The 27,832-nt window shown below is 41.6% G+C and overlaps 1 protein-coding gene across 1 annotated transcript in view; it reads left to right on the top strand.

The window, feature by feature from the left end:
* Window positions 1-27,832, top strand: part of cep89 (centrosomal protein 89) — a 371,884-nt gene that overhangs the window by 56,944 nt on the left and 287,108 nt on the right. The window lies entirely within an intron of this gene.

Below are 27,832 nucleotides of genomic sequence, written 5' to 3'. Positions count from 1 at the left end.
CGTGATGCTATCAGTTTTTTAGCCACTGTAATACCAGCTAAAACCAATCTCTTTTGTTGTATAGGTACTGTAACTGAGGGGTACAATTCCCTGACTGTATTAATCAAGTATGGTATCATTAAACCACTACCGTCTTATGTACATTATACTGGCCATACCGTACACGAGTATATGATGAGAACACTTCCCCACAATGAATCGGTTCTACACAAAGTTGTCTTTAAGTATTTATTGCAGCAAAAGGTACATAATATACTTCTCTATTTTACTTTGAATGCGCTTATAAGGCAAAGGAATGTGCGTAGGCAAATCAATAATGAATGTCCATTCTCTGGTTACGCATGAAATAAGAATACAACCTGAATATTAGGAATTATATCTATTGTACTCTGGTAAGGTAGCAGGGGATACTGGTAGAGGGTTCCCACCGGTTGTAAGCCAGCAGGGGGAGGCAATGCTCTAATGCAAAGTCTGGTTCAGCGGGGACTCAATAGGCTCCTGGAGGCGGTATATTACTCCCTGCTCGGCAGACGAAAGGCAGCGACTGTAATCCCAGTATGCGTGCAGCACAGGTGGAAGCCGGTCAGCCTCTCCAATAGAGACGGGCTCGAGTGATGTCCTCACGGGCAGGTCCCACAGCAGTGGGTGTAGACGATTCTTCTCCGCTCCAACAGCATGGTTAAAAGCAATAAGAATAATAATCCAGCCGGAGAGGGGGTCTGCATTCCCCGGTGTAGATCCTCCGGTGCGCGGTACTCCACACCAACCAAGTTGAACTTGACGTTACTCAACCAAGCTCTGATACTCCACTATCCTATTCGCACGCGGCTATAAGTGCTCTATTTAGACGCACAATTGCTCACTTCACTTGGTCTTTGACTCGTAATGAAGGCTTACTAGTAAGGAGCGAACGATACGTTGAACAAACGTATTAGGATAAAAACAAGACTCTATTTTGGGGCAATACGGGCCCACTTCACCGCACGTTGCATAGTGGGTGAGGCTTCACTTGGGTAACTCGAACTCGAACTGACTGCGGACTGAACTACTTCTGTATTCACCTGCGCCATATTTATATGTACGGGAAATAAACTAGTACCAGCCTTATTCCTGTCTCGTAGTCCTGGGCAGAACCGGGCATGTTGAGACAAGCCTTGACGGTAGCTTTGAACTCGACTCTGGGGGTAAGACACTGGCGCTGGTGGCACGCCATCCAATAAGAGAACGAAATATTATGGTCTGTAGTAGGTTAAAGGGATATTCCGTGTATATGTACAAAGAATACACAAGGGATATCAAACGATATACAAATTGTTGTGAAGGGCCAGATTAAACCGAATATATATATTTATTTATATATATATATTTAATTGTATTTGTATATTCTCTAATATTCCCTGATATCCCTTGTATATTCCTTGTACAATATGCATTGAATATCCATTCTAGCCTACTGAACATCCCATAATAGTCTCCATTCTACTATTGGTCTGGGACCTTGGTGCCAGGCTGCCATACCCCTCAGACCCAGTTCAAGCGTACCGCTCGACATGTACGAACAAGTCCTAGTTCCGCGTAGGAATTTGGCTACCGCACCACTAATGGGACTATTTGTTCATAGTGCGTATATATACTGCGCTACTAAAGTAGGACTTTCTTTTCAGTCCAGTTTCTTACCCTCCAATAGAGTCACAGACGTAAAGCCTCCCCGCGATGCCAGGTGTGGGAGTAAGGCCAAGTTCGCCTACCATCGGTATTGAGACATCGTGTATATTAATATTTGAATAGTCATATTTGGCACTATATCGTCGAGTTGGACGTAGTCTATTAAGCTAATAATAGTCTGTTAATATATAGTGCTTCGTGCGGTGAGAATACTACCGTAGTCAGTACCCCATCGTTTCGGGCAGAGAACTGGCTGCTTACCCAGGGTGGTTGACCCTATGTGAAGCTGCACCCGAGGAGCCCCAGAGCCGACGAGCGAGTGGACCTGTATACCGGATTATTCTACCGACGACAGCCCGCCTTCCCAGGCACGGATTATGCTTTGGATACTTTGATTATTCTATGGATAAAGACCCCCGACACTACCGTGTGTTGGAACCCCCCCCCTGGAGAGGACACAAGGTGAGGAGACGCTCTGCAAGACGAGGTCTCTCCACATCTCTCCCCCGTGGACCGGAGAGAGCCGGCCCACAAAGAGTCCACCTGCTTTCATCTGTGGTCCAAGGATCGCCGGCGCATTGAACGGCACTACAGTGGGTTCTCCTGGGATACCCTTGGCCGGACGAGGCAGCTGGATTCTACCCCCCCCCCCCCCCCCTCCTACTCCTGTCGGCTTACAAGCGACCGGATTAACCCCCTCTAGTGTATCCAGCCTATAATCATTAAAGTATCATTGCTGTTATTCCTTAACTATTCCAGGTCGTATATTTACCACCTGCGCCTTCAGAGATTGGACATTATCTATTGATATACCGACGAATACTCCTTGCCATAAAAGTGCATACTATTTCAATTCATAAATGTAATTAAGTGATTAAGTGTTTAGTCTACACACCATCGCTGTGTAGGCAATAAAGACCTGTTTCTAATTCGTACATTTGTGTTGGATCCGTTTCATCTACGTGAGAGTGTTCATGATAATATATTTATGCCGTGTACTGGGTGGCCGAATATTAAGTACAAAGGTAGTGGTAGTAAGTATCATATCTAGTAATACAGTCAGGGAATTGTACCCCTCAGTTACACAAATATTATGCAATATATATCAATCAATAAATACATATATTCGGTTTAATCTGACCCTTTGTAACAGGTACTGCATATTCAAAAACATCATTCAGCAGTAATATAGAGGGGTGTACAGGTATATTCAGAATTAAGAGATTTGATAATTGCTGGGTCACTTCTTTCCAGAATATCTTAACTGGTGGGCAGTCCCAATACATGTGCATAAATGTCCCCTCATCCCCATTTGTACATAAGGAGCATTTGGAGTCTTGTTTAAGACCCATTCTGTTCAGTCTTATAGGAGTCAAGTATGTCCTATGAATATAGTTAAGATTGATTTGTTGATGGTCCGGGTTCCTTGATGCAAGTCGAACATTTGCCCAGGCTTCTTGCCAATCAAAATCTTTTTCTAGGTCTGGTATATCCCTCCTCCAAACAGAGTCTAGGTGGAGGGTTTCATACGAAGCCGTTAGTAATTGATGATACAAATCTGATACAAAACCTCTCGATGTCTCTCTTTCATAGAAAAATGTGTGGTATCTGTGGTGTGCAATTGGTGTCTTTAATGGAACACCCTGAGTCTTCAAAAATAACAATAATTGTGCGTAAAAAAGAAATGTGGAACCGGTGAGATTAAACTTTTTTTCTATTTCCTCATAGCTACAAATACCCTGTTTGTTGAAAACATCTCCTAATGTATGTATGCCTTGCTTTTCCCATCTAGGGAATCTTATAGGTCGTTTTCTAATCAGGAGTGCATTGTTATTGAATAAGGGAGTATGATTATGCCATTTATGTGGATTAGAATATTTTTTTTGTGTTTCACGCCATATCCGGATCGCATGTGTAATTATGGGGCCAAATTTCAGTTCGCATTGCTTAATTGATATTTTGGTGTATACTATGTCCTGCAGTCTCTGTGGTGCTACTATATTTACTTCTAAATTTCTCCAGGATACTGATGCTTGGGGTTCAAACCAGGTTGTCAGTGGTCTTAAAGTGTACGCCTTAAAATAGTGGAAAAAATTTGGGATTGCCATCCCTCCGTCGGCTTTGTTTCTCTGTGCGGTGGATATTTTTATACGTGGTGGTTTGTTATTCCAAATAAATTTATATGCGGAAGAGTGTAATTTTTTCCAGTAACCATCTGGAGGGGGTAACGGAAGCATTGAGCTGATGAAGTTGATTCTAGGTAAGACATCCATCTTAACTATTGAAACCCGTGCCTGTACTGAGTTTTTAAGTTTTGACCACCTGTCAAGGTCGCATTTGATTTTATTTTGGATTTCTGTGTAATTGTGTTTCACCGTTTGGCTTATGGTAGGGAATATTTCAACTCCCAAGCATCTAAAGTGTTTAACCATTGGTATTTCCCCTGGAAGACTTGTATTCTCTGCAGGGGCGTTCAGTGGAAGGAAAGCCGACTTTGGCCAGTTTATTTTAAATCCCGATAGGTCGCCAAAGTCATTAATCAACTTGAGAAGATAAGGCATTGCGGTGTTAGGGTTTTGCATGAACAGTATTACGTCGTCCGCATATAGACAAATTTTGTGTTGTGTGCCCTTGATTACGATTGGTTCTATGAGTTGGGATTGTCTTATATATTGTGCTAAAGGTTCTAGTGATAAATCGAATAGTCCGGGACTAAGAGGGCAACCCTGTCTAGAAGAGCGTGATACCGGAAATATTCCGGAGGTGATTATACCTGTTGAAATCATGGCCGATGGGTCTTTGTATAATACTTTAATCATATCAATGAATCCTTTTCCTAACCCCATCCTTTCTAATACCGCCCATAGATACGACCATTCCAGCCTATCAAAAGCTTTCATTGCATCCAGGGACAGCATCGCCTTGGGTGTGGTGTCGTCCTTGCTGGCATCTAGTACGTATAGTAATCGTCTTATGTTGTCAGTGATCAAACGGTTTCTTATGAAGCCAGTTTGATCCGGATGAACTAAAGACGTCATATGCTTTTGAAGTCTGATGGCTAATACCTTAGAGAACAGTTTGATATCGGTTCCGAGGAGGCTTACGGGTCTATAACTACCGCACTCGGTGGGGTCTTTGTCTTTTTTAAGGAGGACTGTTATGAGTGCAATATTGTCGTTCTTATGAAAGTTCCCCTCATTGACTGAGTATAAAATCATATTAAGTAATACGGGTCCAATTATGTCCCAACATGAGAGGTACATTTCTGGTGGGATACCGTCTCTTCCAGGAGCCCTACCACTTTGCATTTCGGATATGGCCTTCCTGAGTTCCTCTAGTGTGATTGGTGTTTCTAACTGTTTAGCATCATCCTCTGAAAGTTTGGGGAGGTTAATTTGATTAAGATATGTGTCCATTTTGTTTTGATCGAAGGTCGTTTCTGATTTATACAAGTTGGAGTAGAATTCTTTGAATGTCGTGTTTATTTCTTTGGTGTCTGTTACAAGTCCTTGTTGTGCTCTAATAGAGGTTATATCTGCAAATTTTGCGTTAACTCTTAATCGCGTAGCTAGTAGGTGACTTGGTTTGGAACCTTGAGAGTAATGCTGTTGTCTTGTGCTACGTATTTGTACTTCAGATTGTTGTCTGTAAATGGAGTTAATCTCTATTTTTAGTAAATTAACTTGAGATTCCAGTCGAGCCGAGTCGTTATATTGTAAATAATGTAGAGTAGAGCGTTTCTAATTCCGCCAGTTTTGAGCATCGATTCTTGCGTATTTTGGATGAAAAGCTATCCGTGAAATCCTTGATCATTCCCTTTACCGACATCCATAATATTCTAGGGTCCGGCACCGAGTTCACATTCTCTGGTAGGAATACTGAAAGAGCTTCTTTGAGTTGTGTAATGAATTCCTTGTTATTCAGCAGTGTTGTGTTAAAGCGCCATCTTGGGGCTCGGGATGATAGTACACCAAATGATCCTTTTAGGAGTAAATAACAATGATCTGATAATGCATTGGGTACCATCTCCACTTCATAGTTATCAAATAGTCTCGGTGTTGCGAAAACATAATCTATTCTGGATAGTGTTTTATGTCTTGCTGATCGACAAGAGTACTTCCGGGTCGTGGGGTTGAGTGATCGCCATAGATCGTTTACACCTGTATTCTTTGCCCAATCCTTTAACGCATTAGATGACTTTTTTTGTTCGTTGGAAAAGTTGGGATTAGATTTATCCAACCCACGGTCCCAAATGGCATTAAAATCTGCACCAATTATAAATGAGTATTCTGGAAGGTTTAACATTTCCCTAGTGAGTGCAGTGTAGAAATGATTTTCATATAGATTTGGGGCATATACCGCTACCAACGCTATTTTCCTATTCTTGTGTATAATCTTAGCTATGGTTATCCGACCATCTGCATCAGACCATACTCCCTTCAATTCAATATTCAATTTCCGTTTCACGACTATAGCAACTCCACGGGTTCTCGTTCCAAAAGAAGAGTGACTAATGTTATGGTATGTGTTGTCCGCTAACGTAGCTTTGTCTCCCACTAAAATGTGTGTTTCGCTTAAGAGAGCCACATCAACCTGTTTGTTTTTCATCAATGTGAGCACGCTTTTGCGTTTATGTTGATTATTTATTCCCCCAGTGTTCCAGATCATTATATTCAAACTAGCCATAATCTATACATATTGATTTGTATTTGTTGGTAATATTTCTGGAGTGCGAATTCACAATGGATTTATATCCCACTGTTGAGGTCCTGTTGAGAGCCGAGCATAAAAACATACATATATATAAAAAAAAAACTGAACCCCCCTCCCCTACAGAGTCGTACAAGGTACCTATTTGATACCTCCTTCTCGTACAACCTCTTCCTTTCCTGCACCTCCGGTCTGCCCAGGATGAGCAATTTATCCTAATCTTTCCTATGTATACCATAGGATCTATGCTTTAATTCTAATTTAATAGAATGTCACCTGTGACCAAGCCTCTCTCCCCTTAATGTAATTATAACAGAATGAAAATTATACCTCGATTGGTGTATTCATTTAAACCTCTTTTTTATTTTTATTTTTAAACCTTCTATTAAAATTTTTTGGTTAGAAAATTTCAGAATAACGAAATAAAGAATAAGAAATAGTGCTGTTTAGAATTAGATATCGAAAACCCATCTAATCCGGGAATATCTACTTAATTTTTTAAACACCTTTTGTATGTTGAAAATTGAAAACTTAAAACTATCTAATGGCACTTTTAACCTAGTGCTAAACTAACGTATTGATGATAATATACATTCTACATGCTTTTGTGACATGTTAGTGATGTTAATACTTGAAAACGTTTGATAAAAAAATCGCAAGAAATATGCAACATAAAAATATTGATTTATGTCCATAATGTAATTTTGGGGTCGGTACCGACCCTAAGGGGTGGAACAGGTTCCTCTCTTCTTCTAACCTAATCTAATGTTGTGACTGGTCCAAAAATAAGGTATATCTGTGCTCTATTAGATCACAATGTTTTAAGATAATGTTCACAACTTGGGGTGTCCTAAACTTTAAACAGAGGACCAGATTGGGTGGCCTGAAGATCCTGGGGGCACAGTTCTGAGTGACCCCAAAAAAGGTTATATTGATAGTCTTTCAAAGGTTGAGAATATGAAAAAAGTAAAAACATATCTACAAATATACTGTATCATGAGACATTTTATTTTATTGCTAAATTGTGCTCTTCTCATTATTATTCTTTCTGGTTTCCTTATTCTAACCTTATTCTATCCTTATCTCTGGTCCTCTTTTCCTACATAGTTTGATTTATATGATAAAATAAGTGAAAACGAAGCGTACATAAGGCCATGATTAGGGATGCACCGAATGGGAAATTCTTGGCCGAAAAACGATACCGAAAATAGAAAACAGTTGGCCGAAAACCGAATGCCGAAAATGATTCATAGAATAGATTTTTTTTACCAATGTTGTGGAACATTATGACTATGGAAAAATATATGATTATGGCTAAACTTAACTTAAATAATAAATAATCACTATTATGGGTCCATAAAACATTTATTCAGCACTTCTGAATGCATACAGCACATTAATTCCATCTTTTCTCTGGCTGCCGCGGCGGACATCTGTGCTCTACTGAGCGCACCTTTCTAGTCCCCAGTTGAATGTGCTCTCTTGACTCGGCACAGTAGACTCGCGACGTGTATGCTCGAGAAAGATTATATTATCAACGACAGACAGCGTCAATGTGAGAAACACTATCGCCCCCCTCTCGCTCTGAATAATATGCATATTAGATCACGCATGATTAACCGCGACGGGCATATAGTAAATAAGGATGTTAAAGACGCATTTATTGGACGCGTTGCGTGCAGAGTTTACATAGAAACAGCGCAACTCCCGACAGCGCGACATCATCACAACAACACGCGTTAGGTTACAGGTTGTTTCTGTTTCGGTATTATATTGTCGTGAAAAAACTCTTTCGGCCAAAAGCCGAAAGGCCATTTTTTGCCATTTTCGGCCGAAAACTTTCGGTAGCCGAAATCTCGGTGCATCCCTAGCCATGATTAAAAAAAAGAATGTGAACAATTGAAGAGATGGACCGAAATAAATCCATCCCTCTTGTCAGGAGGTCAAGCAGTTCTTTTTAAATGTCATCATCATCAATAGAGGCTTGTTATGTGTTGATTTTGAAATATCATATATATTGAGAAATATATAAACAAAAATAAAAATTAGCTGGTGTTTTATGACTGGATCTTGTAAATAATCCACAGTAGAATAGCAATATCATGCTTTTCCTGTGTTTTACCTACTCTACCACTGACTGCACAGAGATTAGGCATTTTCTTTTGAAAATGGTTACCAATGGTTACAGGCAGCCATCCTGGAAGAAAGAGAACTACACTAACATTCAGTGTGAGGTCTCTATTCCTTACAAAAAAACTAAACTGAGCTGTGTCGGAAACATTGCTGCTTTCATCTCAGGCTGGGCGAAAAAAATCTAAATCCTAAAATCTAAAGTTGTCTTTGAGGACGTTTCTTCGATTATCCATGCCATACTGTTGCAAGCAAGGCAAACATTTGCAAACTCCTGCTTCTTTTCAGAGCAAATGTTCCTCCATCTTCAGTACACAGTCTTTAACAAATTCACCCTCAGCAAAAGGCTTTCTGTGTTTTGTATTTAGCATCACCACTTCATAACCAGCTCTGGTAGTGTTTAGTGATTAGCATCACCACTTCCTAATTAGCCCTGGTAGTGTTTAGTGATTAGCATCACCACTTCCTAACTAGCCCTGGTAGTGTTTAGTGATTAGCATCACCACTTCATAACTAGCCCTGGTAGTGTTTAGTGATTAGCATCACCACTTCATAACTAGCCCTGGTAGTGTTTAGTGATTAGCATCACCACTTCATAACTAGCCCTGGTGGTGTTTAGTGATTAGCATCACCACTTCATAACTAGCCCTGGTAGTGTTTAGTGATTAGCATCACCACTTCATAACTAGCCCTGGTAGTGTTTAGTGATTAGCATCACCACTTCATAACTAGCCCTGGTAGTGTTTAGTGATTAGCATCACCACTTCATAACTAGCCCTGGTAGTGTTTAGTGATTAGCATCACCACTTCATAACTAGCCCTGGTAGTGTTTAGTGATTAGCATCACCACTTCATAATTAGCCCTGGTAGTGTTTAGTGATTAGCATCACCACTTCATAACTAGCCCTGGTAGTGTTTAGTGATTAGCATCACCACTTCATAATTAGCCCTGGTAGTGTTTAGTGATTAGCATCACCACTTCATAATTAGCCCTGGTAGTGTTTAGTGATTAGCATCACCACTTCATAACTAGCCCTGGTAGTGTTTAGTGATTAGCATCACCACTTCATAACTAGCCCTGGTAGTGTTTAGTGATTAGCATCACCACTTCATAACTAGCCCTGGTAGTGTTTAGTGATTAGCATCACCACTTCATAACTAGCCCTGGTAGTGTTCAGTGATTAGCATCACCACTTCATAACTAGCCCTGGTAGTGTTTGATTAGCATCATGCACTCATTGAGGTTTCAGTGGCTAGACACTTTAACTAATCAGGTCATGACGTGTGCTCCTTGACGATTCAGTGGCTACTAGACACTTTAACTCAGCAGGTGTGCTCTTTGAGGTTTCAGGGGATATAAACAGTACAACCTTTGAAGAGAGCACTTACATATACTGTAACTTGCTAACTGAATACCCTAGACTAACATGGACTGGGCTTCTCAGAAAAAAAGCAAGAGGCTTTGCCAGTAATCGTATAACTAGGGTTACCGTTATAGGATAACCTTCGTTATATTTCATACTGGCTGTGTGTCTTGCTTTGCCTATTGGACTAATGGGTGGAAAGCAATTGCATAGCCCTGATAAATGTACCCCCTAAGGTCCCTTCTAGACCATCGAAAGCGGGAGTGTCCTAGCCCCATACTCGTCCTAACGAGGAGCATAAGGATACAAAATAATAATAATACGTTTTGTTTTATTTGTCACATTATAAGGTGCATGTACATTACAGTGAAATGCTTGCTTCTGTATGAGCCCCCTGAGATTGTGCTTCATACAGTAAAAAAGTTAAAAGAATAAAGACCAAACACTATACAAAATATACAATATACAAACTAAAGTACAAACTAAAGTACAAAATGCAAACAAATACAAAAATGAGAACACAGATCCCTAAAATGCACAAAATGTGAGTAAACCATGTGTAAAACCACAGTCTACATCACATCCCACTAGCTAATACACTAACGGAATCAGCGGAATGATGATGAGGTCCCAGCCAATGTTCCCCCTAAGCTGCTCCCGCGCACATCTGAAATCTGTTGCGCACAGAAACGTTTGTGTAAAATATGCATGTAGTTAAATTGACTGGCGCGTTGCACCGAATACTACGGTAACCTGTTGCGTGTGACGTTCCCAAGAAAAGCCTCGCTTTCAGTGCTTTGTGGGCGTCCCTACTGCGCTCTCACACAGACACACACAACAGAGCAGGAAGCACAGATCCGACCAGAATCGCTGGCTCCTCACAATGCAAACGCGAAAATGTACATTACAGATGAACTGCAGAGAAAATTCCCAATTTATCTTCCCGGGCGAGACTAAATGGAAGCGGAGTGCAACGAGTGCAAAGCTTGACCATATGTTTCTGTGTCTAATAAAGGTGCTGGCGATCTCAAAGCTCACATGGACACAGAAAAACATTACAAACAAAGCAGTGCAAGGCGAGAGTTTGATGGCAAAGTTGACCGAATTGATTGAAGAATGCAGCTATACAGAGAGAGAAAGAAAATAATTAAAAACTATTTAGATGCCTCAAAATGATGTTTTGGTTTGATAAGATGCTTATGATACAATCATTCTAAGGATTATGTGTGTAATAAATTAGTTTAGTACACTAATTGCAACAAATCTGAAACTGCATAGTGCACTTTTAAATTAGTATCTTTGTGAGATTACTGTTTTATAATATACATTACATTGAAAAGATACAAAGATATATTTTTTAAAGCTGGATTTTCTAATACAGAAGAGGTATTATTTAGAACATTACTTCATATTTTTCTTGTTATTTATTTTGTCCAGTAAGACTTGAAAATATATATTATTTTGTCATAGGTTGATTTAGTTATTTTCTTGAGATTTGTCAGATAGATTACTTTAGGCATAATATAGCATGTTGAGTAACTTTGGTTATAGAGAGATATTATTTTGTATTATAAAATTATATAAACAATAATTGTATATCAATACAGAGGAGGCATACTTTAAATATATTATAATGATAAGGCATCTTTGAGTAAACTTTGAGTATCATTAAGTATCTTGAGGCTGAAGGCAGAGTGTCCTCTTTAAAAAAAAATCACAATATGGTCACCCTTGAAGTCGCATTATAATTCACTTAATAAAATAATGACGAGTCAGCCTCCTAAAAAGACAAAAGTTAGTGACACGACTCACACCAAAGTAAGGACTTTGCTCTGTATCGTCAATTAGTGGTCAAATAAATATTTGATTAAGGAATATAATATGCCTTTTTGTATTATTTCTCTGTGTATCAGCAAAATGTATATATTTTTATGTTAGACATTGAGGGAAATTAAGATTCTCAGATTTTTCACAAACTGCCGCTTATCAACTAACCGGTTAATTGGCAGGTGACGTATGTTGCTCAGTAGTTGCTGATGTCTGCTCAGGAGGTTTGAGTGTTTGCTCAGACCGAAAATAAATTAGAGGGAACATTGGTCCCAGCACTAAGGACTGCATGAGAGTCAGAACTCTCAGCCATGTCCATCGGATAGAACCTGATGAAAGGCCCGGGGAGGACCAAGATGCTGTAGTGCGAATGCAGAAGGAGCCGCCACTCCATGAGTAGCGCTCTGATCCCTGCGGGGGGAATCTGTCCAGCCAAGGTATAGCAAAGGGCGATGCCCTCGCACAACCAATGTGACAGGCGTTTGTGTTGACAACGCTTTACCCATGTTAGGGCCACCGTGACAAACTAAAAGTTGACTGGTAGCCCTGAGGTCCTGTGTGTGCCTAAGATAAATCAAAAAGCGCACAAATAGGACACAGCAGGTGAATGCTATTCTCCACCTCACCAGTGTGAGGGGGAGGGTGGAAAGCCTGTGCACCATATCCCTGGAGCTGCTCGATAAGAGCTCTGGATGTTTTGGGGCACAACGGCTGGACTGGGTCTTTGAGTGGCACTGCTATTATCCCCCTGGATAGACAGGCACTCTGGTTGAACCGAAAGAGCACTTAGCATTCGTGATAGCCAGGAGAAAAAAAATCTTAAAAGGCAGCTGATTCAACAGCGCAAGCTTGAGCGGTTCAAAAGGGAGACCCAAATGTCTGACAAAGACCAATGGGAGAAGTGGCGGTCGGATGGCGTAGCGGAAATTGCGCTCGTCACCAATGCAAGAGGCTGCGGTCTCGACTCCCGGAGTCAGCATTGCCCTGCGGCTTGGGCCGATCGTCATACTAACTCGTTTGGCTGAGTTAGCGGGAGGGAAGTCGAGGGTGGTAATCTGGTCAGGTCTGGGCGGCTGCTCAGCGAAAGGCAGGAAATGGTGAAGGCAGCGTTACCTCCCACGCGTTACGCCTCACCAATGAGAGTCCTCGCTGCCAGGTGAGAAGAGAGCCACTGGCTGTCTCCACATGTGTCGGAGGAAGCATGTGGTGGACTTCAGGGTTCCCTTGTACTGACCAGTAGGAAGAACATGCGTGCAACAACCAGGTAGGGGAGGGGGGGAATTGGCATAACAACTAAATTGGGATGGGGAGAAAAATAGAAAATCAGGCGGAGAAAAAGAGGATAAAAAAAAATTAAAATACCAATGGGAGTTCCCAACTTGGAGACAAACTACATTTAATAGGCTTGAGACGCCGTGTGCCCAGCAAAAAAAAACATTTTACAAGAGGGTGGCTGAATAGGAGCTTGCCCTCAAAGTCTCTATGACAGGAAGATAGGGCTGAGCCCGAACGTTTGGACCTTTGTTCGTTACGTTGGCATTCAAATCTTAATTAATGGGTTCGAAGCTCCGCTTTTTTATTTATACATTTTTTTAAATGTCCGTAATTATTTTTTAAATGTTATTTTACACGAAAAATATATATCAGAATGTGATATATATCAGAATATCACAGTACTATGTTGTGTTTACAATAATTTGTGTTTACAATAAGTCACGCGCAAACACAGACACAACACAGTCTAGTCGATGATGAGGAGGGGTCACCGTCATACATTATCAGGAAATGAATCAATCATGCAAAAAAGAGCGAGTTGAGTGATTCACACTCACCCGTCTTATTTCATAATACAATGTTTCCAAATGGATGTTTGGATTAAACCAAGTGTATGCAGTGATGCTGAACTTTTTTGAGGACCACAATGGAAATAAACCGTAAGGTTTTATTGTGTTTTAATCCTTGACGGTTTTAAATTATATGTGATGGCTGTACATGTTGTGTATCAGTATTGTATGTGATTTTAGATTGTCCAATAAATTCAATCAATCAATTCCCAGCGGAACACAAGTTACTTACTGTTACACAGGTATGTTATGCACGTTAATTAAGCTATGCACGTTTAGCTGGCTAATGTTAAGATAGCCGGAGTCGTTGGCCAACAAAGATGTTGTTTCAACAAATGTATTCACAAATTATAATTTTTTTTTATTTTTTATTTTTTTTTGCACTACCTATCTTTGTGAACGTGGCTTCTCAGCTCTGGTCCAGCCAGCTGAAGACTTCTTAGCTTAACATAACAGACCGACAGTAAGTTTGGGGGAACTAATGGGATAACTGGGGATGTTGTTTGGTCCTGACAAGAGTCTCAAAGCAACTCTGAGGTCATGCTCAATGTCCAATCTGTTCCTCTGCTCTGTCTTCAGCTGGACCAGAGCTGAGAAGCCACTTTCACAAAGATAGGTAGTTAAAAAAAATAAAAATAAAAAATTATATATATATATATATATATATATATATTTTTTTTTTAATATAGTTGTTTTTCGATTAGTCGACTAATCGAAAAAATAATCGACAGATTAGTCGACTACCAAAATAGTCATTAGTTGCAGCCCTAATCCAAATGTTATTGAAGCCTCCCGTGACCAGTAAGTAGGTACTACTACTCTTAACACATTCCCTGCCACGCTTATATCCATCAATGCTTGATCACTGCCACCAGGCTAAGCCTATGGAGATGTTTACCTTCTTTGCAGGGCTATAACTTTTTAAATTGTATTGCTAAATTGACATTACTATGGCCCATTCAACATCGATTATCTATCGTTCACAGGTTCATACGAAAATACCGTCTAGAATATAAATATGTTTTTATCGTTTTCTGCAGTAATTCCTACAACGTGAGATATAGGCATAAACGCATATATAGATTATCAAATGCCGTTTGTTGGCGATACACGCTATATAAAAAATGTCAACTGTACATGATCCTAAACGTTATGACTGATCATGCGCGGGTGAACGGGGGGGGGGGGTCGTTTATAATTCCGTGATCGTCGGTAAATGCTTTATGTAGTATGGGTGATATATTGATCGGAGCAGTTTGCATGGATAATAATAAACAAACGGGCTGAAAATTACGTCAGCGTCCTCTTACCGTTGGCCGGTGAGACTGGAGTAAAAAGATCCCACTTATTTGACGCCGATCGAGTCGATCCATTTCCGGTTTGTATAATAATAATACACGCCCAAATCATGTCGATTATTGAGTTATGGCAGCGATCCATATACACGTGTATGGCTAGAGTCCCGCAACAATATGCGAGTGCCGGACGCATTTCGGAGACGCACCGAGGTCGACTTGGCCATTTCCGGTTTGGCAACTCGCCGATCATCCACCAGGGGGCAGTATTGAAGCGTTGCAGAGTTGTGCCGGCTCACACTGCATCAGACCAGGCTCCATGAGGGAAATATGAATAACATGGCGAAAAAATTAAATATGATCTCAATAACGTTGTACGCCGTGGAATGGCAGAATTAGCATGAACTTGAATCACGTTGTACGACGTTTTTGGCGCAGGATGTGTTAATAACCGCAGCAACATGCACATATGTGCTACGTTATATGCATTAAGTCAAGACTCTACAGTACTGAACCAGGAAATTCAACCTCTCAGCAGCCAAGCCATCAGACGCTGTCCCAGGACAGGCGGCTGAAGCACTGTGCCATGTGCCTGAGAGAGGGCTCCTGTGAGACCATGGGATAGGTCAGTGTTTCTCAAAGTGGGGGGCGCGCCCCCCAGGGGTGGCGCAGAGGCATGACAGGGGGGGCCTTGAGATTTATAAAAACAAAAACAAAAAAATAAACCTTTTTTTTTTAATCTTTTTTGGATTACAGAAAATTATCACTAAAGTGCTATCTGTTGCAGCTGCACTGTTCTCCATGAAAATACCATTTCTCTAAATCTGAAAATCATTATTTAATAAAACAGAAAAGGATCACCAAGTTACTCTGGATAAAAAAAACCTTTACAGACAACATTAAGACAAAGCTTCCTGACACATCTCCATCCAAACTCTTGGAAGAACTCTTTGAAATCTCATCTGATACCACCTAGAGAGCTAGTTTCAGAGTGTGGTGCTGAGTACCAAGTATCTCATCTCATGGCCCACCAAGTATCTCATGATGCAGCAGTTAAGGTGTTGATACCATTCAGCACCACATACAGTATCTGTGTGAAGCTGGCTTTTCATCCATGACAGCTCTGAAAACAAAATATAGGGCCAATTTGAAAGGTCACGATATTGGTGTTATTTCAATCAATTTAAACATGGCCCATTTCATGACTATTTTGTTGGGGCGAGGGGGGGGGGGGCCCAAAATATTTTGGTCCGCCAAAGGGGGGCCTGACAGAAAAAGTTTGAGAAGCACTGGGATAGGTCATGGTGGAGCCACTAAAAGTTGAATCAAAACCAGCAAGCTGATCACCGATTTGGTGCAACCAGGATGAGAGTCCTGTGTTCCCGACACACCCTCTCCAACAGCTGATGGGGTGGGGGGCGCATACAGTATTCCAAGAGCCCATCGGTATACTGATAAGGCATCCACTCCAAAGGAGGGTTATCCTTCTGACTGACTGAGAACCACAGGGGGCCTGCGGCCTCCCCAAACTTATTCCAGATCAATTTGACTCTGTCCAAATCCAGTCCCCACTCCATTAAGTCTGCCCCCAAATGTGGAGAGCCCAGAGTAATAAACTCTCTGAGGACCACAGGCACTGCATTCAGTTCCAACACATTGATGTGTAGGGTGGACAAAGGCCAACTTCCCCCGACTGCATTAGCCCGACATGCCCCCCGACACTTGCGTGGGAGGCATCGGTGAAGACTGTTACATGAGAAGTGACACTGAACCACGGGGACACCTCTGATGAGGGTCCCTGCTTCCCTCCAGCAGTTGATTGTTACAGATAAAGGGACTCTCAGGCGCCTCCACTTGCCTCTCACAGAGTCGATTTTCATGCGGAAAACCACCTCTGTATTTTTCTCATAAAACGAAGGCCAAGAGAGACCACAGACCACAGAGTGGGCAGATTCCATCCTACTGAGCAGGAGCATTACAGACACAGCTGTAACATCCTGCACTACAGACACAGCTGTAACATCCTGCACTACAGACACAGCTGTAACATCCTGCACTACAGACACAGCTGTAACATCCTGCACTACAGACACAGCTGTAACATCCTGCACTACAGACACAGCTGTAACATCCTGCACTACAGACACAGCTGTAACCGTCCTGTGAGGATGAAACTCCTGCCGTTGCTGCGAGAGAGATGCTCTCATAGACCTTGAGTTCAAACCTAGAAACGTCACCTGCTGGCTGGGAAGAGGGCTGCTCCTCTTCCAGTTCACCGCAAAGCCCAGACTCGACAGGTGTTCCACTACCCACCTGGTCTGGGATCAGGCAGCTTCCTCCGACTGCCTGCGGACCTGACTATCATCTCGGTAGAATACTGTACGATTATTATTATCTGATGACGTAGGGGTCCTAGCGCAGTCACCGAGCGCTTGGTGAAAGTGCGAGGAGCCAGAGAATAGTCAAATGGCGGGGGGCCAGTTTCGAAATGCAGCCTCCCGTAGGTGCTCTTTGAGGGCGGTTTTGAAGGTGGGCAGGGATTAATCTTTTTTTTACGGCTGTGGGTAGGGTGTTCCACATTGTTGTGGCATAATTGCAAAATGTGTTTAGTCCCTTGTTTGTGCCGAATCTGGGTTGAATATGATTTGTGGAACTCCCTCTGGTGTTGTGGTCGTGGAATTCACTGACCTTTGGGAAGTATTTCGACATGTACATGGGTATCTTAGTGGTGTAGTGTATCTTGTAGACCAGGCCCATTGCAAGCTGCTGTACTCTGTCTACTCTAAGCCATCCTAGGATGTCAAAATGGGCAGGGGTGAGGTGGGTTCTAGGAGTAAGGTCTAGCAGTAGTCTGACCAGTTTGTTTTGTGATGTTTGTAGTCTTGTTTTTAGTGCCTTTGAGGTGCTTTGGTACCAAGCATAGTCGTAGTACCCTTGAATGAGTGCTCATGTTAGAGTCTTCTTCAGGGTATTCTTGCTTACCAGAGAGGAGATCCGGTACAATAATCTTATTTGTTGGTTAACTTTTTTGATTACATTGGTTGCCTCTAGGATGGAGCCCAGGTAGGTAATTTCATCTTTCCTTGTGACAATAATGTTACCCACTGTAACAGAGAAGCCGTTGGCCTTGCTCAGTTTGTTATTTGAACCAAAGAGAATGGACTCTGTTTTGCCCATGTGTAATGATAGTTTGTTATCAGCGAGCCAGGTGCAGATTCTGCCGAGTTCAGAGCTGAGGGCTTTTTCAACCTGTAACTTGTTCTTGTCAGAGACCAGCAGGGCTGAGTTGTCTGCGAACAGGAACAAGTTGCATAACCTGCTTCGTCAACAGAGATAGAATATCGTCAGGTAGGGCTGTCGCCGTCATTGGAGTCTGTTCATAACAGAATATGGTTCAAACTAGGGATGTTCGATGTTGGCTTTTTTACCGATATCCGATATACCGATATTGTCCAACTCTTAATTTCCGATACCGATATCAACCGATACCGATATATGCGGGGTTTCCCCCCCAAAAAAACGCTTGTCGTGGAATTAACACAACATTATGCATACTTTTGACAATAAATTAAATAAGAATTTGTTCTTACTTGCTTGCCTGGGTAAATAAAGGTTAAATAAATGTAAAAAAATTTAATAGCCATTAGTGGTAAAAGTAACAAGGCGGTCGTGCATTCTACTGAAACTGACCCGCCAAGAACTCTAGGAAAGAGAACCCAGGAGGGGACCCCAACAGACAACGGAACGGCCGTAGAACCTGGGAGAACGCTAAGCATTACATCGACCTCAGAGAGGAGATAACGCTGGTCCCCATATGAGCTAGGTCCACTTAACAGAAACCTCTGTGGCCCAACACAGTATAATCATTACTAAAAATTATTTTGAAACTGTAGCCCTGTGATGGTAACGTTAGCATCTATATTACAGGCACCTCGCACTCTACAGCCACTGTTAGGACCTGAGGTCTGGGCCAGGGGAGTGCCGCTGTAATACCTTATTGCGATGTATATTATAATTTCATAATAACAGACATAGACTTCACCGGTCGTTGGGGTCTCTACTAGGCTACGTTTTGACCAGATGATCCGCAAGAGAGTCGCCGCGACTAAACTCAAGAGGGAGGTGTCACCAGATATCTCCCAGATATCTTCAATGTTGTCATGTGTTCAGTTACTCCCAGGTCACCACAAACCCGGAAAACCCACGTGTCACATGACACATTTCCGACCTGACGAGTACCGACCGAATGCACCATCAGCCCCGGTCTGTGTAAGGTCCCAGGGGAGGCCAGCTGCCGTTACACCGGAGAGAAAACTGGGCATACACCTGCTGGGGTCTGTCTGTGTTTTGGGCACACTTTTAAGCTTAAGAATAAAAGTATTTTTATTGAATGGGTAATGCCTTTCGGCCAAACAGACTTTTTCATCTTTATTGACAACTGTGATTTCATATTTAGTCAAAAAGGAAAACATCACACACATTCACATTACTCACAGACATGTAGGGTGTGGGTGTTATCCCGGCCTCCCCAGACTTTCACCTTCTCCTTCTGGGACCGCTTACGCCATGCCACGGTTGCCCAGATGTGCCCTGTAGAGCGGTGATCTTGGTGCTGCTGGTCAAGAGACAGTCACACTCTTTCTCTTGGATGGGGGCGGTGAAGCTCACAGTGATTTTCACATAGATACTATTTTTATTGAATGCTGACAGGCACAGACAGTATACCATGCACATTGTATGAGTAGTATTTTATAATTATTTTGCAAAAAGAAATACAATGTTCTCTAGTTGGAGGCTGGGGGCAGCGCCCCAGCATCCTCTAGTGGTTTGCCAGCCGCCACTGACATTAACGTTATCTTCATGTTTGGCTGTTTGCTCAGGCAGCATGGCAGGCTGTCGACAGGTGAGGCAGATCCGTGAACGAGTATCACCCTTGTGCGTTCAATGATTATCCTCAATACTGATTTCAATGGTGGAAATTCACTGAGCGATTTGATAAATATTTGAGAATTCAGGTGTGCGTGGGCGTTTAATGTTAGCTATGGCCTGCAAAGTGGTGTTTAGTAACAGCTCAGGCAAGGTTATAGCTTGCCGGTGATGGCGCTTGGTAGAGGAAGGCTGTCAGTCACTATGGTGACCAGAGATAGGTGCCAGGCAACAGGCAACAACTTTTGATAACGTGGTGGGCCTTTTCTTTGGGTGAAAGTGGAAAGACAGAGAGACGGAGCGAGTTGCACTGGGCTTCAAGGTCGGACAGATTATTTTAGAGATAACACCACGCTCAGTACACAGCGCCCCCGGGCGGGGGAGGGGCGAGGTTGGACAGAGAGAGAGAGAGAGAGACGAGGAGTGACATTTTTAAGATAACGAACCGACAGGAAAGCTCTAGGCTTTTCCGGTCAAAGTCAGTTGGGTTTTGACAGCAGACCGCATCGTAAATAAAGAAAGGTGGGGGAGAGGAGAGAGCGAGCTAGGCGAGAGATAGAATGGAGCCTGATTAATTTAGTTTCTTTCTTTATACCCTTAGTTTTTTCTCCTTTATTTCATTCTGTATTAGACCTCTGTTTTATTGTAAATAAACCTTCCTTTTTGATATAAATGGACATCTTAGTGTGCCATTGTTAGAAAATGCACCGGAAAGAGATTGGGGTGTCTCAGCACAGTAAGGCGTGGGAGGACGGAATTCCACCACAAACTGTCATGGTTTTTGCCTTATTTCGTCTTCCTGTGAGGGATAGCTGTCAATCACTGGTCTCTGTGGTTAATTGCCTCATGGGTCTGCAGGTGTGTGGGCTTGATTGCACCTGATTCAGTGCAGCTGTGCCTATGGAAAGGCTGAGTCTATTTAAGTTTGAATCTCGCAGTGTCAACTGCTTTTTCATTTCCTTGTGTTGGCTATCCTTTTGGTCAGGCTTATTATATTGAAGTGTAGTGCTGATCTCTGCCTTATTCAGCATTTAGCCTTCTTTGTAGCCATTCTTGTTTTGAGCTACTGGCTTTATTTTACAAACTTTATTTGTTTTATAGAGGCTGAGCCGTTTATGGTAGTTTATTGTTTTATGTTTTCAATATAAACTCTGTTTTTAGGAGTTGCCTTTGTGGCTTATTTATTTTTCTACAATACCTCTTTATTGAGTGTCATCCTATTTTTTGGACTTGACTTATTTTCTTAAATACTCACTTTGAGGCTTCCACCTGTAAAGGTTGTTTGTTGTTTATTTCCCCCCTTCTCCTTAACACTTTCAGTGCCAGCAGGGGGCGCACGATTTAGTGCTTGAATGCCCACCATCCACTTCAATGTTAGCGTTAATATCGCCTAATCTATGTTTTAAATGATGGCTATGTGTCTAATCTGCCCGTCGCTTATCAATGACTCATTTTCCAGTCAACATTGTCGAAGCGGATTGTTTTTTTATCTGTTCATTTCCGTTTTATAGCATCTTGAAAAGCCCTCGTTTTCAAGGAAAATTTAAATATTCCATAATAAACGGAATATTCTAGAATACACAAAAACGTTCTCATTTTTCGGCCTATTTATGAATAGTTTTCAAATAAACGCTAGATTATCGATAGTATATGTGTACGTATGCACGCTATATAGGCGATCTGATATCTGATCTGATATATTTCCTGATCGCTCGCACAGCCAAACAGCCACATCACACATAGGGGAAAAGCTTATATCTCCGTGAAAACAGGTCTGATTATCCTAAGACTGGTAAAATAGATTCCTTACCTGAGATCAGATGTTATCCAAAAAGATTATTCCAATTCCTGATCGCCATTCCAAAAATCGATCCTTTTATTGATCCAACGCTACATACTGTAAACACATATTACACGCTGTTCTGATGGTCCACAATGACTGGGATCATCTCCGGTTACATGCGTGAGAAGCAAAATGTGGATTCCGGATTTTTTTTTTTTCATCCATTTTCATTGAGTCCATTCCAAAAGGGTGCATTACCATCTGGGAGATGATAGGGGGCGCTTTTTTCACATCTGAGCTCCTGATGGGGCTGGTTTCCCAACGGTAGACTTGGTTGATGAAATATGAATTCAGATCGCTAATAAAAAAAAATCACGCTAATTGTCGTGGTGGGCATTCAGGGGGCGGGCTGATAACACGTGTTATGTCGTGGTTGGCATCCAAAGTGTTAATGTCTGCGTAAGCAGTTTAGTGGTTATTCGTTACACGGATAACTTAAATAGTCCCTATTATCTGCTTGTGACCCACACACACACGCAGCCCTTACACAAACGATTGCCTTAACTCATTCAGCACCAGCTATTAGTCTGGTCCCGTTGTAGCTGGGCCAAGCATTAAAAGATACGACTGCGTGACCTTGTTTGTAGAGCTAAATCTATATTCTATATTATAGACATGGATACATTGCTATTAGGGGTGGGACGATACATCGATCCAGATCGATATATCGATCTATTATCAATGATCAAATAGGATCAATGCAACGTAAAAAGATCGATTCATATTGCGATACGATTTTGAAAATCCCCTTGTGAGCATATCCGCCCGGCTGCAACAACAACAACAGTAGCGCAGCTCAGCGTGTGTAGACGTTAGACTGCATTGCTTCAGAGTCCGCCTATTTTGCCCCGAAATAAGTGCCTGTTGTTTTTTTCCCCACAAGGGGTCAAATGCATCTAACATGCTTTCCATCTTCGCCATTCCTTTATGCCCACGTCGCGTTAAATACCGAAATTAACGTTGCGTTAGCGTGAGCTAACTAAGCTAAGCTGATAGAGAGCAGCAGAGGTCCACTAGGGACTGGGAAGGAGGGGGGGTTACTGCATTCTCGAGATAGCCCCACTAACAGGATCTGGCCGGTACTGCACCTTCTGACTCCCAATATGCCTTTTCCAGCCAAAATACAGCGCTGTGATAGGATATTAATATAGAAAAAAATAAAAAATAAAAAACAGTGAACAGGAGGTCTATTTGTATTAAAAACAATAGATTGTTTTTCATTTAAATGTCTGGAAGAGATCAAAAATTAAAATGTCAAATGATATTTCCATTGCCTTTTTTTTGTTGATTTAAATGTAACTGATTGTGTTAAATGGGCATATAATATCATCTCATATCGATCGCAGGCACCTGAACCGAATCGTATCGTATCGTGGCAGACTTTGTGATATCGGAAAATATCGTATCGTTGTCCAAAGAATCGATATCGTATCGTGTAGGGCTGACCTTCGAAGCTTTTTTTGGCAATCGAAGCTTCGGGGCCGAGCTTCGATTTTAATTCGAAGCTTCGGAAAGAAATAATAATAATAAAAAAAAAAAAAAAAAAATGTATCTTATGTTGTGGGCCTTGTACAGCACTTTGGTAAACTTTGTTGTTTTTAAATGTGCTCTATAAATAAAGTGGATTGGATTAATGAATTAAGTAGCCCCTTTCGTGACTGTGACGCAGCCAACAAGGTTTCACTCGGCTGTGTGATTTAATTCAAGGTGGATCGCTGTTGTCGTTTGAACAACTTCAGATTTCATGGGAACTACCAATCCCCCAAATCAAGAATGTTTAAGATGAAGTAAGATTTTGATTATTTGAAATATGCCCTGTGTCCGGATTCTACATGGTCCGGCAATGTAGACCTTGTAGACTCCACTACAGACCAATTATCAGTGAATGTTCATGCATTTTTTAAGAAGGGCTACTTCCACAAAAAAACTAAACTCACCAAAACATCTCAGTAGCACCTTATCTAAATGTTCTATGGAGATTCATATTTATTTATGTATTGCATGCATTTCTACATTTTATTTCCTATTTTGTTTATTCATCCCAGTATCGTTCTTTCTTATGTGTGGAATTCTACAAGGCATGTAGGTGTATATGTGTTTGAGGATGATATCCTTCAAACAGGCAATAGTGATGATATAATTTGGGCAGTGCTGAGCTGGGTTACTTTCCTCCAGTGTATTTGTCCCCCGGCCCCACCCAATGGCCCCATGCGCGCGCGCGTGCACACACACACACACACACACACACACACACACACACACACACACACACACACACACACACACACACACACACACACACAAATCGAAGTAATTTTTTTTTGAACGTTTTTTTTTTTGAAAAAAGATTCATATTTTTTTAAACTTCGATTTTTTTTTTATGGTCGAAGTATTTAAGACAGCCTTAGTATCGTGATGAAACTGGTGATTCCCACCCCTAATTGCTATAGTCATTTGACACTGTTTCTTCTGGTCAAGATGCAAAAAAGAGATAATTTTTCCATGCATACATTCCCGTGTTATACCATGGTGAATATAAGTATGGTTTTACAGCGGTATGTGGTAATTCCTGAAAGGCTGCGTAATAGCCATATAGGTAAATTCTACTATTTGCGTTGGCGTTTCTGGCCTATACACGCTAGTATTCCAGAATCAAATTCATACAGTAGGTATTATGTTTCATCATGAATGCATGAAGGGGGGGGGGGGGGTCATTTCTGATGATTGATTACCAGTAACGGCATTAGTATTGAACGCTAAAAACGCTGATCAGCTGGATCCGTATGAAAACCTTGCACAATCAAGCCAGAATTTACGTCAGATGATCCTTACCTTTGATAGGGAGCATTCCAAAAATAATATTCCAATTGTTTGATTGCCATCTGGTATATCCAATGTCGATTTGGTTCACGGCATAACCAACCACAGCATATGCATCGGATGTCCTGTAGACGTTTGGATGCGACCGATTGAACCTCTAGCCTTGCCGTCTACTGAAAATATGGACGTTTTGCATCCGGGGACCTTTCCTTATTCTAAGCTAGGCCTGCTGGTCACTGCCACTGATGATGGTACAGTCCATTTTACTTTGCCTACAGCAAGGGCAGGATCAGGAACCGTTACCATTGCTGTGTGAGGCACTGCAGAGCTGTCTCTACGCCAAAATCTGTACCATATCCGGACATCCGCGACCAAATTAGTTTGAAAGGAAATGCAGCTATAACTTTGAATTTGATATATACACAGTATCACAAATAACCCTTTCACTACACTACAGAAGGCTAACCATTTCACTACCACACACTACAAAGGGTTAACCCTTTCACTACCACACTACAGAAGGTTAACCTTTCACTACCACACTACAGAAGGTTAACCCTTTCACTACCACACTACATACGGTTAACCTTTCACTACCACACTACATACGGTTAACCTTTCACTACCATACTACAGAAGGTTAATCCTTTCACTACCACACTACAGAAGGTTAATCCTTTCACTACCACACTACAGAAGGTTAATCCTTTCACTACCACACTACAAAGGGTTAACCATTTTACTAACTCACTACAAAGGGTTAACCCTTTCACTACCACACTACAGAAGGTTAATCCTTTCACTACCACACTACAGAATGTTAATCCTTTCACTACCACACTACAAAGGGTTAACCATTTTACTAACTCACTACAAAGGGTTAACCCTTTCACTAACACACTACATAATGTTAACCCTTTCACTACCACACTTCAAACCCTTTCACTACTAAATCCTTCTTCCACTCAGAGTTCCCCTCAATGACTGGGCAGACAGGAATATAATATAATGGCTACATACACTCTTCCCTTTGGGCTCTACCATAATCAGTAATATACATTGATCAATACATATTCCCTTGCTAGAAACAGCTAAACATAATACATAACCACAGTTACATAATTTATGAACATCCGTTTCACAGATAGCTCTGAGCGGCCACACTTTGACATAGAAATGCAATTTCAATACATGCTATATCCAAACACCCATACTAGACTTGGACGCTTCCACAATGACCTCATGTAAAAAGAGAAAAAAAGAAAAAGAGACCAGAATTTTAGGAAATGTCCCTTTTAACATGCCTACAGTAGCACAAGCCATGCAGCTGGTGGTATGAATATATTTAAAATAAATTGTAACATGAATCATTTGGCATCTTAAATTCAATAAAACCAATCAAGCTATCTATGTGTTTGTCTAATTTGTATTACCCTGCAAACAATTGTCTTAGCTACCATGGATGCTAGACGTGTCTAATGCAAGGACGTGGCAAGTTCAGGTAATGATATAACATAATACAAATGAAACAATTTAAGAAAAACAGTGTATTGAATTATATCTCTCGACAGTGTCCCATGGGTAAGTGCTAATATAAACAAATCTGGATAATTAGTGACAATAAGTCATTATTACACCTTTTTGTTCTATTCAGGGTGGAAATGGTGCTAGTTTCTGTGACTAGCAGCCGTGCAGCTCTGCTAGAGTTGGCACAGGAAGTAGAAGAGAAGTCACCAGGAGTAAGCGATTCAATGTAGTCAAGGACACTTGCAGCCCAGCACTGTGTATTGGGGACGGTGGTGAATGGCCCCACAGCATCAGCATTCAGCAGCACCACCAGTGAACAGCGGTGCGATCATATCAAAGCAGAAATTCACTGGACTCTAATCAATATGAACACAGCAGAGCAGCGCGATGGGGGGGCTGATAAGAAGCAGGCATGCCGACATCAAACATCTGGGTGTGGAGATCTTTTTATGTGTGTGTTTTGAGTGTGTGCACACGTGTCTAGGTTTGTGCACAGATGTGGCCTTCTCATACTCACGTTTTCAAGTTCAAGTTTACTTTTATTTCTCACGTATAAAGTACATGTCAGTTACAGTGAAATGCTTGGTTCTGTATGAGCCCCAGATAATGTGCTTAATAAAAAGTAAGTAAAAGAGGAATAACACTATACAATATACAATTGTGAGGCTAGAGGCTAATCTCTCCTGTGACAAAATGGCATCCAATGTAATAAAAAAAGTCAACCAAAGAACTCGATTCTTGTACCGGATCTCCTCTCTGGTAAACAGGAATACCCTGAAGACTCTGGCAGGAGCACTCATTCAAGGGTACTACGACTATGCTTGCACCTCATGGTACCAAAGCACCTCAAAGGCGCTAAAAACAAAATTACAAACATCTCAAAACAAACTGGTCAGACTACTGCTTGACCTTACTCCTAGAACCCACCTCACCCCTGCCCACTTTGACAACCTAGGATGGCTTAGAGTAGACGACAGAGTACAGCAACTTGCAATGGGCCTGGTCTACAAGATACACTACACGACCAAGGTACCCATGTACATGTCAAAATACTTCCCACAGGTCAGTGAATACCATGATCACAACACCAGAGGGAGCTCCACAAATCATGTTAAACCCAGATTCGGCTCAAATAAGGGACTAAACACGTTTCGCAATTATGCCACATCAATGTGGAACGCCCTACCCAAAGCTGTAAAGGAATGTGGATCACTACCCACTTTCAAAACCAATCTCAAGGGACACCTACGGGAGACTGCAATTCAAAACTGGCCCCTGTAAATGTCCTAACCCAACCCCCTCCAATGTACAGTCATTTACCTAGTATGGTTTTGTCAATAGTCCAATGTACAATTTTGCTTGTTTGTACAGTGTCTCCCCCCCCCCCCCCCCAATGTACAATTTTGCTTGTTTATACAGTGTTTCTCCCCCCCCCCCCCCCCAACCACCTCCAATGTAAATGACCCAGTATGGTTGTCAATATCCCAATGTACCCAACCCCCCCCCCCACACAACCCCACCCAACCTCCTCCAATGTCCAATGTACAGTTTCTACGTCAAATGTATATACTCCCTTTTCTTGACTCCTTTTGTATCACAAACAGTACTGTATTTGCAAATCTGGTATGTCATAAATGTATAGATGTAGCAGTACTGACTATCTGTATGTCATGTATGTCATATATGTCCTGATGAATTGAAAATGGGGGACCCTGATGTAAACAAGACGAAAGTCTTTCTCTGGTCTGCATCCCCTTAACAATTGTGTGTATTGAGCTGTACTGTATTGTACCCATTCTGCAATCTGTTAATAAAGTTTTCAATCAATCAGTTAAGGAAGTTCAGAGTATCGGGGAAGATACTCCAGTCCTTCTACTCAGG

The sequence above is a fragment of the Notolepis coatsorum genome (assembly GCF_963971535.1).
Source record: "Notolepis coatsorum genome assembly, chromosome: 20".
NCBI lineage: Eukaryota > Metazoa > Chordata > Actinopteri > Aulopiformes > Paralepididae > Notolepis > Notolepis coatsorum.
Note: the sequence above shows the minus strand (reverse complement) of the source record. Positions and strands in the feature narration are given on the sequence as shown.